Source organism: Miniopterus schreibersii (genome assembly GCF_964146895.1).
Source record: "Miniopterus schreibersii genome assembly, chromosome: 11".
Lineage (NCBI taxonomy): Eukaryota > Metazoa > Chordata > Mammalia > Chiroptera > Miniopteridae > Miniopterus > Miniopterus schreibersii.
In genome coordinates this window covers 69988808-70001998 of record NC_138111.1, presented here as the reverse complement: position 1 = coordinate 70001998, position 13191 = coordinate 69988808, and the positions used below count along the sequence as shown (strand labels likewise).

General features: G+C 50.1%; 1 pseudogene across 1 annotated transcript; it reads right to left on the bottom strand.

Annotated features, from left to right (window-relative positions):
• Window positions 1-8652: 8652 nt before the first annotated feature.
• Window positions 8653-9421, bottom strand: LOC308563603 (large ribosomal subunit protein uL30 pseudogene; annotated as a pseudogene). Its single transcript has one exon. The product of its transcript is annotated as a large ribosomal subunit protein uL30 pseudogene (transcript).
• Window positions 9422-13191: the final 3770 nt, after the last annotated feature.

The following is a 13191-nucleotide window of genomic DNA, read 5'->3' as shown; positions in this document are numbered from 1 at the left end:
TGGAAGGTAAATGTCTACCTCTGCAGTATGGGGGAATGACTCGGCACAGGAATCCAGAGGAGTGCTCTCTGAGCTCTATTTCAAGAGCCCACAACCTTAGATTCTCCTCACACATCTCTATTCCACTCTGCCCTCCCTGTGCTGGACCCCACGGTGAGTGGCCGCACATAAAACTTCGTGTGTTGGCCACTTAAGGGGGTGCCTGCATTTCCAGCCATCTCTTTCTGGCAGACAGAAACCTGGCTGCTTTTCACACCAGATGTTATGTGGCTACCTGTCTCAGGTTTGGTGCTCTGGGCTGGGAAGCCCAGCTTGGGGTTTAGGTCCCAGAGTCCTCAGTGGGAACCCCCCACAGCTGAGATATCCCTCTGGACCTTCATCTGCTGCCTGTGGGAGCCCGGCCAGCCCTCTGGTGTCTCCGCACTTCCTACCAGTCTCTATGCGGTCTCCACTTTTCCTCCTTGGTTATGGGGGTGCTCTCCAGCTCGTCTTCAGTTTCAGTTGATTATTTAGGATGGTTTTTCTATATTTTAGTTGTAATTCTAATTTGGTCCTGGGAGAGTGTCAGTGTAGCTTCCACTCAGTCTGCTGCCATCTTTAATCTCCTTTTTTCCTGCATTTTTGAAAAGATGATCATCTGATATCTTCCTTCCTTTTGTTAATGGGGTCTATCGCTTCTATTGCTTTGCATATGTTGAACCATCCTTGCATCTGCAGATAAACCCCACTTGATCATGGAGTCTGATCTTTTAATGTGCTCTTAAATTCAGTTTGGTAGCATTTAGTTGAGAATTTTTGCATCTTTAGTCATTAGGGATGTTGGTCGTAGCTTTCTCTTCTGGTGGGGCTTTTTCCCGCTTGGTTTCTGGGCCATGCTGGCCTTGTAGAGTGAGGTGGAAGGTGCTGTGTCCTCCCCGCTTCTGGAAGAGCTCGAGAGGGTAAGTATCAACTCTTCTTTACGTATTTGGTAGAATGCACCAGGGAGGCCCTCTGGTCCTGCACTTCCTTTTGGGGGGTGGGGGGTGATTACCTATTTAATGTCTTTACTCATTACTGGTCTATTCAGATTTTCTGTTTCTTCGTGAGTCAATCTTGGTAGGCTGTGTGTTTCTAGAGTGTATCCATGTCTTCTAGGCTGTCCAATGTGCTGGCGTATAATTGTCTATATAGTCTCCCATAATCCTTTTCATTTCTGTGGCAACAGCTGTAATGTGCTCTGTTTTACTTCTGATTTTTAAAATTCAAGTCTTCTCTCTTTTTCCTTAACCTACCTAAAGGTCTGTCAATTTTGTTGATTTTTCTCCACCAAAAACAGTGCTTGGTATTGTTGATTTAAAAAAAAAAAATCTATTTCATTAGTTTCTGCTCTTATGTCAATATTTTTTTCTTATTTTAACTTTAGGCTTAGTTTGTTCTTTTTCCTAGAGCCAATCAGGCCCCCATGTGCTTAAGCCCAGTGACTGGGCCAATAGCCAAGGGCCCACCTAGATGCTTCCTTGAGATTTGACATAGGAATTGTGAACAAGGGCAGGCCTCTCTTCCCACTGGATTGTGTCTTGCAAGAATACAGCCCTGGGGCTTCCACAGAGAAAACAGGTGTGAAGTCAGAGAGAATGAGGCCTACAAATAGGAAGAGAGAGGGATGGAGCTGTAGCCAGGAGAATGGAGCAGGAAAGACAAAACCATTCATACATCATTTCACCTGCGGGTCCTGGGGCTGATCAGAACTCCACCTCCACCTTGGCTCCAGTCCTGGGAGCCCACACTCCCATACTCTCTACCTCCCCCTCCCTCCTGTCCTCCCCCCTCTCTCCCTCCCTACTTCTCTCTCCCTTCCTCCCTCTCTCCCTTAATCTGTGTCTCCCTTGCTTATTTATTTTATTTTATTTTTTGGTCTGAAGCCACTCTGAGTTAGGCGTGGATCTCTATTAATGGGATATCTACTGAACAAGGCAGCACTGCATTCTGTCGCTGTGAGAACTAAGAGAGGCGCCGAGTGGAAGATGTGGGTGCCAGTGAGCGTGTTTATTTTCTTTTATTTCTCCCTCTCCGATTCCAGTTCCTGTTTTCTAGCGCACACAGCTTCCACAGCTTCTTTCACTCAGGACGGCGCCCTTCCTGCCTCTCGCTGCCCTGGAGCGGCGCGGCCCGGGCTGTAAGGGGCCCTGAACAAAGCCGGTGAGAGCCCAGGGCTCGCTGGGTTCCGCTCAGCATGGCCATCGCCTGCGCTCACGGCGGGGCCCGAGGAAGAGGGGTGCAGCGGCACAGGCAGGAAGCTGTAGAACCTGGACCTGAACCCCGCCTCTGCTCTTACACCCTCGCTCCCAGCCGTGTTCCCTGTTCCTGGGACCTGAGGGTGTGTCCGCACCAAGCAGAGAAGGGTTCCAGGATGAGTGGACGGAGCACCGGGGATGTGTTTCCACAGTTCAGGACGCGCCTCACCCTTGGCACTCACGCAGCAAGTACTGAGAAGGCTGCTGGAACCTAAGCAAATGAGCACAGGGAGGTGCTCAGCTCCCTGTGACCGGCCGTCACGGGGCTGCCCCCTGGTCTTGGGAGACACCTGGGAGCCCAGCAGGCCCGGCTGCGGCATCCTGCGTCCGCACACAGGGACCAGGAGCGGTCCCTGAGGGCCGGCGTGCGTGTGCGATGGGTCAGAGAAGCCGGGAGGAAGAGAGCTCATTGTCTCCCTTCCCCGGGACCGAAGGAGAAACCCCCATGAAAATGAAGATCACATCTATGGTTCACATTTCACAGCTCCTCTCACACAGCTGTTCAGAAACATGCTGGGAACTGGACTTTCTTGTATATTTATTTGTCGAGCTTTGAGAGCATTATTTGAAACCATGTTATTTCTTTGTGAAATCCAGTAACTGTGGCCTTGGAGAAGGTTCTAGATATTGCAGGGAAGGGATGCTATTATTACTGTGCAGATGTAAGACTGTTCCTGACTGAACCATGGTGCATCCAGACAGCAAGGCTAATTCATATGGCATCTGGCAACCACACAGCTCCCACCCAACTTTCTCAGGTGGGTTCTTACAAATTAAACAATCCCTTCCTCCCTTCTTTCCTTCCTCCTTCCCTTTCCTTTCCTTTCCTTTCCTTTCCTTTCCTTTCCTTTCCTTTCTTTTCCTTTCCTTTCCTCCCTCCCTCAGTCTTCTCTCCCCCTCCCCTCCCCTCCCCTGCCCTCCCCTCTCTTTCCTTCTCCTTCCTTCCTCCCTCCTTCCCTCCCTCTTTCCTTCTTTTCTTAATTGAGGTATAAGTGTTTTTTTCAACTTACTTATATTTGAGGTATAATTGAAAGAACCTTTTTATTTTTCAAGGAAAGTGACTTCTTAGCTAATAAATATTTTATTCCCAGTTGAGGTCAGGAGCACCTGCACTCTTCATGAGCTCAGCACATCCCTTGTCTTCAGAGCACGATGCAGTCTGTCTCTAGCACATCTCTGCGGACGGACGTGGAACGTGGGAGCCTCTGTGGAGAAGCAGAGGGTCCCGCAGAGACTCCTACAAAGAGCTTCACGAGGCCTCAGCCTTCTCATGGAAACGTTAGTATTTTATGTGATCAAACCAATGAAACAGCATCATTGCTGCTCTCCGCCCACTGTCCTTGTTCAGTGTGTGTGTGTATGTGTATATGTCTGTACATGTATGCACGCACACATGTGTATAATGTGTACGTGGGCACACATGTGTGTTCATGTGTGTACATATATGTGAATTGTGTGCATGTGTGTGTATGTGGGCGATGTCTGCTGTGCACCAGGCATTCTAAGCTGTGGGGATCCAGGGCAGGCAAGGTCTCTGTCTCCAGAAGCTAAGGTGTCAGTCCAGTGGGCAGAGAGACAATCAACAAGTAGGCTGGTAAGTGTGCAGTTTAATTTCAGGAGAGCTAGGACTGTGAGGAAGCACAGGCCATGGGGAGGAAGGGAATCTGTGTCCGGGAGGTCCTCTGAAGTAGACATCTAAAGTGCGAGCAAATGAGGAGGTTCATGCATCCGTGGTCTGTGGGAAGATGTGGGCGAGAATGTTCTAAAGGGGGGGTTTAGGGCCTGCGGTGCTCAAGCTAGGGGGTTCGGGTGGGTGGTAGGAGGTGAGTGTGGAGGGAAGGGAAAGGCCAGGTCAGGTCAGCCTCAGAAATCACAGTAAATACTTTGATTTTGTTATAAAGCCGAGAAGAAGCTGTAGGAAGATTTTAATAAGGGGAGAGATTTCATCTGGCATTCTTTTAAAAAAATAAGAAACTATAGCAGTGTAAAATTTTAATTTCACTGGGCTGACCCTGATCTATCTGTAAAATTAAGGCATCATTCACATACAATGAATACAAACACCTCATGTGCAAGGTTGATTAGTTTGACAGATGTGTATAAATGTACACATTAGGTAACCACACCACAGTGGACACAGAGATTTCCATCACCGGGAAGCTGCCTTACGGCACGTCTCCTCCCCCAGAGTCAGTTATAGTCCTGACTTCTAGCCCCTTAGGTCAGTTTTCCCTGTTTTTGAACTTTGCCAAGTGTCATGTTTGCCCCTTATAATCTCGAGTGCACATCTTTCCCTCTCCCCAGTATCAGACCAAATATTTATACACAGAAGTAGAAGCTGGCCTGCATGTTTTCACATGCTCAGTGTGTGTGTAAGCTTCCACATAAACAGCACATGTGTGTACACATTCTGCGTAGGTGTGAAATAATTACAGTGGTACCACTGACTTCGCGCCCATCTCTGTAGGCAACCAGGGCTTGGCATTTACTGTCTAATTCTCCCAGGTCTCATTCAGGACCCGATGAGAAGCTGGAGACAGGAGCGGTGAAACACTGCAGGCAGTGCTGGGACCAGTCCTGGGATTCCCAGCCAGACCATCCGCGGAGGTGCTTGCTGGCCTGTGCAGCGAGCCAGGGGCTGGGGCCGGGCTCAGCCGGGGCTGTGCCTGTGGGACCTATTGGAAGGACGGCCCCTGCTAGCACCTATGTCATTTTGGTGGCATAAGGTTTTAAGTCAATATAAACCTTGCTCAAATTTGTTTACCAGAAGGACCACTCCCTCCACAGGATCTTCTGGGCCGCCCTAGTATGGGTTTCAGTCACCCTGGGGGGTGACAAACCACAAGAAAGGGGAAGCAGTCCACCCACCAGGTGCCCCAGGGCGTGGCGTAGCCCATCTGCAGCCTGTCGGTCACACTCTCCTTCACTGTGAGTGCTGAGAAGACGCGCTGGCGAGTGGTGCTCAGGAAATTCTTGCAAATGAATGAATATATAAAAGTGAGTGAGTGAGCTCTCCTACACTTCAGTAATTTAGTCAGTTGCCAGCCCCTCTCCTCAGACCTTGCTGCCCTGCCCTGGTTGTTCATGGCTAGGACGTCCCCCGCTTTAAGAACTGCACACTGCTCTCTGCGGAGCAGCCCCTCCGCTGGGGAGAAGGAAACATCCCTTGCCTGGGGCGATGGGGCTGCTCAGGCACAGGGTCAAGGCCAAGTGTCCCCTGAGGCAGCAGCTAGGGGGGGGGGGTGGTGAAAGGAGCTCACTGGAGCCCAGGACACTTGGACAGGATGAGCCCTTCTGGCCTGGGGTTACCCCTCCTTCACCCTCCAGAGACATGCGACCTTGGGACCCTTGATCAGATCTCCTGAGTTTCTGCATCTTTAAGGAGAAGCTTGAAGTAATAATGATAACCAGTGTTATTGAAATGCTAAGTGTCACACTCCCTAATGGTGATTCTGCATACACTTTTTCTTTAACCTTTGGGTATCCTTGTGATTATCCCTTTTCACAGATGAGAAAACTGAGGCTTGGAAGGGTTGACCGACTTGCCCAAGATGACATTTCCGGGGCAGGCAGAGCTGGGACCCGGCAGAGCCTGACTCCACATCCCAGCTGTCTGTTCACACCCTACACTCCCGCCAGCTGCAAACGCACCATTAACCTCCTAATTTGCCTCTAAAGAATGAGAGACTTTGCAACTGTTACAGTCCAGCTTTGCTTTCCATGCAAATCTCCTGTAAAATGAGGAAAAACTTCCCGAGAATTTTCCTGCCAGGTTGGCCGCTGGCGCCCAGCAGAGGGCAGTGCAGTCTCAGGCCAGTGCCCGTCCATGCCCTGGGTGGGGAACTGAGTCCGACGGCTTCCCCCAAAAACCAGCCTCAGCTGGAAAGGGCTGAACGTTCCTGGGAGGAGAGGAAGGGTCACAGCGACTCACGTGAAAGGCCATCTCATCAAGGGGCACCACCTCAGCATGGTTCCTTGGAAGCTGCCGGACATTTTCCTATTAAATGGAGAGTTCTCACTTCATGCACAGAGGTGATGAGGGTTCGTCTGTGCTTCCTCTCGCCTCTGTTTAGAGAAGCTATCAGGGTGCCTGCAATAGACGCCGTTCCACTGGCCGGGACCGCGCGTGAGGCTGAAGGACAGAGCGCTCGGAGGCGGGGCGCTGCTGCCCAGCCTTAGCAAGGGTCAGGTGCCTCAGAAACGGCCAATGTGAAGGATTTGCACTTGTCACGGTTGCATTTAACACCTTATACATTTTTCTAGATTATTTCCTTTTACATCTACAAGCTACTAGGATTCAGAACAGAGTGCCGGGTTATCGCAGTGAACTAGCAGTGGCTGGCTGGGTGACCAAAGCCACTCTGCAGTTGACCTCCACCAGCTCCCTGGCCACACTTTCCCCTGGTCCTCTGGAGACCAGCTCACATCCCAGCAACGCCTCCATCAGTCCTTGGTTCACTGTGAATGAGGAGCTGTTAAAACTTCTGAGCACTCACCATAAGAGAGCATCTATAAACAAAAGCAATTCCCTAAAGACAAAGAATAAAAAGCGTTTGGGCACTGGTCATGGCTGGGTACTTTCTAAGTGCTTTATCTGCATGAACGAATTCAGTCCTCACAACAGCCTTACCAGGGAGCTGTGGTCATCACCCTCATTTTACAAAGGGGAAAAGTGAGGCACAGAGATGCTAAGTGACTTGCTCAAGATCACAGAGCTAGTAGGTGGCAGAACAGGATTCCCACCCATTCTGTCCTCAGCATCAGCGCCAGCAAGGCCTGTGAGGTTGGCATATCCAGGGTACCTTGGTTAAGGAATGGTCTTCACCTGGGACTGTCTGTGGTGGATTCCAGAATCTTCTCCCTGAGTGCTGTGGATGGACAGCCTGGCCGAGCCTCCGCCGTGACTGGCCTGTTGGTGTATGAAGACCCAGCACCCTGTCCAGTCTGGGAAAACTCAGGTGTGGGCTCCACTGTCTCCTAGGGGAAGGGGAAGCTCCAGGGCCCGGAGTGTTACTGGCCTGCTCCCCCCCCCCCCCCCCCCCCGCTCTGCCTTCCCCTCCCTTCCCTCCCCTGTCCCACAGCCCTGCTTCTTGTCAGATCAGCTCCTGCTGGGGCCTCGCCTCTGGGTCTGCCTCCCGGGGAAGAGAGATAGGAAAGGGTACAGTGTCCACATCTAACAGTAACGACACTTTCTGAAGATACCAAAAGGTTTGTTGCGAATGACTCAGTTCCCCTTCTGGGATGAGAGCTAGCATAAGCTTAATGAGCAACAACCCAAAGAAGAGAAACAGGGCCTCCAGACCCTCTCTGCAAGGAGCAGGTTCTGCCACTTCCTGGACCAGTGCAGTTTACGGACGACAGCTGTCCCTGGAGGGAAGAATCTTCTCTGCTTGGACCCCGAACCGACCAGCGTCCTCTCTGGGTGCCCGGCTTTCCGCCTGGGGAGGCCCCTCAGAAACGGTAATAGTTAATCCGTGGAGTCTAATAACATTGACTGATTGTTTACCATGCGCCAGGCGTTGTTAGGGTGCCCACTGGGCTTCAAACCCAGGCTGTCTTGGGGCAGATCCTGGAATTGTAGCTATTTCTCCACCCTCTGTGCCAGTTTCAAATGACAGGAACCTAGCAAAAGGCAGAAGAGGTCCCAGAGTTCCCCTTTCTTGTTCACGCTTGACCCCTTTCCAGTAATGATGTGGGAGGGAGGCAGGCATGAGCAGAGCAGAAACGACAGGCCAGGTACAGAAAGTCAGGGGGCAGAAAGTCCCGGAGCCTAGCGAGGGCCAAAACTGGAGAAAACAACTATTATAGGCTAGAGCCTTGCCCCCAGGGTGACCTTTCCTTCCCTAGTTTGTTGTTGGCCATGCAGTTTAGACTCCCTTAGAGGAGGGACAAGGGGGCCAGAGAACGGCCTCATGGACGCCCACACAAGCCCCTGCAGACCACTGCCTCAAACATTAAGGCCTCAGGACACTGAGGTTCTGGCCGCATGAGATATTCTTAGGAGAAAAGCCTGGGCCTGTTGACCATGGAGAAAGTTATGGTCAAACTAACATCTAGGCCTTAGTTGTGTTTCAGCCCCAGGCCCAGATACGGAGTGAAACCAGACAAATAGTGCCATGGCTGCCTCGGCGGGACCGGCCGCGTTGACTAGTTGCCCTTCCCTTGGCACCAACCAATCAGTGGAGGCCACAGCCCTGATAGGACACACGGGGAAAGCTGGTGACTATTCTACTGAGACCTTCCCCTGGGACCTCCCCTAAATTCCTACCTTTAGAAAACAGATACAAATCCTTAGGCAGGGGATCCAGTGCTCTCTCTCTAGAGCAAGCCCCCATCTTTCCCCTGATTTCCCCCCCAGTTTTAAAGCACTCACTGTTTATTAATTGACCAGATTACAAACGTAACCAAGGTGGATTCCTTGGTTCATTCTCCTGATAAGCCTGTTGGTCTGGTCCTTGCTGTTCCAGCATCTCCACCTTCTACAAAATGGGTGTTCTGTTCCTTCACTCCACCCTGTGGAGAAGATAATTTGAAGAGTCACAGGAAGCTGTTTGCTCTTTTGAAGCACTTTCCAACAGTATAGATCTCAGGGACTAGTTCCTCCATGCAGATGATGCCGTTTACCAAGAGACCGAGCCATCAATGTGTTATCTGTGGGGCAATTCACTTTTTGTTGATTTTGCCATAACCACACTTGTAGGTTAGTCCATTTACTGACTTCAGGTTTGAGCTCCTCAATGCAATGTATGGTCCCACCATCCTCAGCATATTAATTGCAGCTTTGTTGAGCTTAACAAAGTTGTCGTTGGAGATCTGTGAAGGCGCAGAAGCTGCGCACCTTGTGGACCTTTGGGCCACAGCACTGACACCTCTGATCCTGAGGACACGTGCCAATCTGGTTCCGCAGGGACATGGAAGTCCCCAGCTTTTCTTGTCATCTTAGCCACTCAAGTCTCAGTTCTGTGCATCTGCCTGTATTCCTTGTGATTGTGCTTAGCTTTTTCACAGATAAGCTTCCTCCTTGCCTTTCAAAGCATCTTTGGGGCAGCTTGTTTCTCAGGCGCTTGATCTTCAGCTCTGCGAGATTCCTTTGCGTTTTCTTAAGGGTTTCAGACAGCAGGCACCTCCTTCTCTTCTGCACCCTCCATGGTTCCAGCCGGAGAAGTTCACTCGGTCCTTCCCTCAGGCGCGTTACCTTTGCTTTCCTTCTCGAAGCTACTTTTGCCTCTGTGCCTGTTTCCTGAGTCCACGCAGCTCAGTTGGCTCACTTCTGCCTCTGTGAATGTTGACTGTTAACTCTCTTGCACCCACCCAAGTAAAAGAAGTGTGTCTATCATTTTACTTTCCTCCAATCCCAGAGGTTTCCCCCTTTGCTTTCTCCTGCCTTCCAAACCTATCACCAATGGATTTCATGTAAGCCGCTTACGCTCCTCTTTGGACTGTGATGTATAAAACAAGGTGCAGAACTGACATTCTCAGGAGCATTATCTCAATCTGTTGATATTTTGTTTCATGGCATTTGTTGACAGTTTGGCTCAAATAAACTCACAAAAATTCTTCACAGGTTTGAATGTTTCTCACGCTGACAGAGGGGCTCACACCCTAAGCGGGATGAGCAAGTCGGAGTCACGAGGCTGCAGGGTCCTCCTGCCTCTCCACACTCGTCTCCTCTCTTCCATTTCTTCCCTTTGCTCGGCCTCAACATTTGCCTTTTCGCCTCCTTACCGTTTCTCTCTGAAGTTAAATTCCCCTGGAGACTTCTCTGTGGGGCCCCTTCCCGCCCTCATTTCCCTCCCCCCGGGCAGCCTCTGCAGCGGCCCTTAGAAGGTGCCCTTAGGAAGCGGCGCTGAGACCCTCCGCCCTGCCATCTGACGGCTCTTTCTCAGCTAAGGCTCGCTTGCGGGGAGTGATGCCGTGACAGAGACCTGGCTGATATTCAGCAGGAAGGAGGAAAGGAAGACCAGACAATACAGCCTGCCATGTCTGCAGCTTTGCAAGAAAGCCGCCTTAAACACCCTCCAAGTCTGTTCCCCACGGATCGATGGGGGAGGGACTGGGCAAGGACAGTTTGGACACATGCCCAGTAAGGTCTGAGTGACATGGGAAGGTGTTTACCTGTCAGTCACACCTTGAACAAATCAGTGACCAGAACAGGCATGGCCACTGCAAGGGCTGGAAACCTGAATATTTGAACTCCGGGACAAAGGGAGCTCACTTGCTCTTGGCCCTCTAGCCCTCTGGGGACCCCTGTTGCAGGGGGCACATCCCCCTGCATCCGCCCACGTGGCCCAAGGCATGTGGACTCCACACAATGGATTAATAGACTGAATCTGCCCGATGCTGAACGGGACCGGCTGCAACGTGGAACGGAGACTGGACACTGGCCCTGCTTCTGGCTCTGCAGGGTCCCCAGCTGCCCCTTTTCCAGGACTGGGTCCAGGGACGTGGAACTTTGCAACCTGAGGAATGTAACCCCGTGCAAATAAAGCCCAGTACCGCGCCTCATCCTCCCTGGGGGCCTCTGAAAGTGCTTATTTTAGTGGTGCCCCAAGAGCCCCGATCCCACTGGTGACTGAGATCCGACTCTCCGGCAACCGTAGCTCATGGTTATTCCGGCAAATGAAAGACAAAACAAAGCCAAGAAGTGCCCTTGAGGCCCGCCGCCCCAGGGTCGCGCGGCGTCTCTCGCGGTCCGCCTTCCGTCAGCCAGGCCTCTGTGTTCCGGACTTCCCGAAGGCAGTCCCTTGGCTTTTCGGGTAGACGGCATTTCCTGGAAGAAGAGCGATTTTCCCCAGGAGGCCGATGAGTCCCTACTTAAACTGGGGGTAGGAAATGACCCTTTCAGGCTGAAAATGCTGCTATATTCAAGACGTCATTCATAGTTGCAGAACAATTTATATTATTATGGTGATAACAGGCTGCCAGCCTTTTCCTATGCAATTCTTTCCATTTTAGCTGAGTGAATACTTTCTCTCTGCCTACTAGAATCATTTGAATAACAAAATATGCAGACTGGTAAGATCAGGCTGCTTTAGGTGAATTCAGCTGAAGCTTCTTATAAAGAAGTTTCTAGAATAAAATGATAACTCACCATAGGTGATTTAGCAGCTTCGACAGTGGAAATAGGTTCAATAAAGTAATGAGATCCTTTGAAGCAAAATTCAGCTTTGGTGTTTGGCAGGAAGAGGAGACTTGCAGACTCTGAATTCCAACTTCAGAGTTTTTCTTTTTCTTCTCGTGGCTCAGTGAAAAAGAGGCTGCAGGACCGCGGCGAGGGCCTGGTGCACATGTCGGAAACCAGAACTATGCTCTTGGTCAAAACGGGCACTTCACTTCCAAATTCCCTTTTTACACCTATCTGGAAATACACCGCTGTGTCTGTGAAATGCATCTGTCTTAGAAATGCAAAATGCAAATTTTTTTGCAAAACCTGATTTTTAAAAAAAATATATTTTTATTGATTTCAGAGAGAGGGAGAGGGAGAGAGAGAGAGAAATGTCAATAGTGAGTCATTGATTGGCTACCTCCTGCACGCCCCCTGCTGGGGATCGAGCCTGCAGCTGGGATGTGTGCCCTGACTGGGAATCAACCTTGACCTTCTGGATCCTAGGTCGATGCTCAACCGCTGAGCCACGCTGGCTGGGCCAAAACCTGATTCTTAAAACTGTATTTGTATTTGAAATGTTTCTTCTTTGAATAAATGCACAAATGGTAGAATTTCAGGTGACACTGACATGTAAGTATCTTTCAGCATGTTTGGTTCTGAATTACTCCTGTGTGATACAATGTGTCCCTTTTGTTTAATTCCTAGCTCAAGACACCCCCTGTCAGAACTATAAAATGACTGCTTGTGACCTCCTTGTCTTCCTTCACTCCTCCTTAATAAATTCTATGGACTCGAGTCATATTTATTCTCTCAATCCTCATATTCAGGATGTTACTACATTTTGCAAAAACTCATTAGTGATTCTCCCTACCTGTGTCTGCTAGGTATTGAAATGTTTCTACAATTTGGCCTTTATTGATCTCTTGGACCTATTTCCTTTGAACTGAATGCTCATATTTTATTTGCAATTACAGCTGGATCAGCACCACTGGTTCTCTCCTTTCATGTCCTGGCTTTCACAGAATCCTTACTCCCTTGAGCACTAGCACTGCCCTAGCTCAAAGATATCTAGCTTAAGTTTATTTCTATGTTTTCAGTAAAAAAGTAATGACTTTCCTTTTGATACCATTGTAAATAACCCAGTTATTAATAACTGGAAAGGAGCAAAGGCATGCCAGTCGTGCAGCCTTGCCAGAAAGCTGCATGTCCAGTAAAGTCTGGGTGAAACAGGAAAGGTGCTCGCTTGTCAGTCACACCTGGGAACAGGTCACTGGCCAGAGTAGTCATGGCCACTGCAAGCAAGGGAAGATCTGAGATATGTAAACTCCGAAACGAAAGAGTTCCCTCTTGCGGCTGGTCTCCCGGTTCTCTTGTTGCATGGGTGTGCTCTCTCCTGCATTTGCCTGCAGGGCCCACAGCCATGTGGGCCCCACACAATGGACTGATGGGCTGCAACTAGCCTGATGCTACATCGGACCCAGCTCCACCACGGAACAGAAACTCTGGACTTTGCTTCCAGCTCTACCGAATCCCCAGCTGCACCTCTTCCAGGACTGGATTAAGGGAAATGGGACTTTGCAAACCCAAGGCTATAATTCCATGCAAATAAAAATCACCCATTCTCCACGGGGGCCTCCAGAAATGATTATTTCAGTGGCTCCCCAGGTACCCCGCTTCCCCTAGCAATGGAGAAAGGCCATCCGCACATTTCTCTGATAACACTTTCACATTCAGCTGTAAAATACCACTTTTCGGTTTACATTCCAACTTTATTTGCACCCATGTCAATGGCTTCCTTATCTCCTCAGCCAG